The sequence below is a fragment of the Crocuta crocuta genome, unplaced genomic scaffold, assembly GCF_008692635.1.
Source record: "Crocuta crocuta isolate KB4526 unplaced genomic scaffold, BGI_CrCroc_1.0 scaffold257, whole genome shotgun sequence".
NCBI classification, from domain to species: Eukaryota; Metazoa; Chordata; class Mammalia; order Carnivora; family Hyaenidae; genus Crocuta; species Crocuta crocuta.
Window position 1 is genome coordinate 924,713 of NW_027532067.1, and position 201 is coordinate 924,913.

Here is a 201-nt window from a genome sequence, read left to right on the forward strand (position 1 = left end):
ATTTTCAGCTCTTTCTCTCAGGAGTAATTAGACTATATAGTTTCTCTGGATAATTCCAGCATCCTTCTCTCACCTATCCAACCATATTCTACCCTTTACCTCTTTGAAAAAAGCTTCTTATCCCTTCTGCTTGTTCATTCTATTTCCAATTTTGCCTCATCCCCGCCCTGTCTTCTCTCTCTTTCTCTATGCTCTCAACCA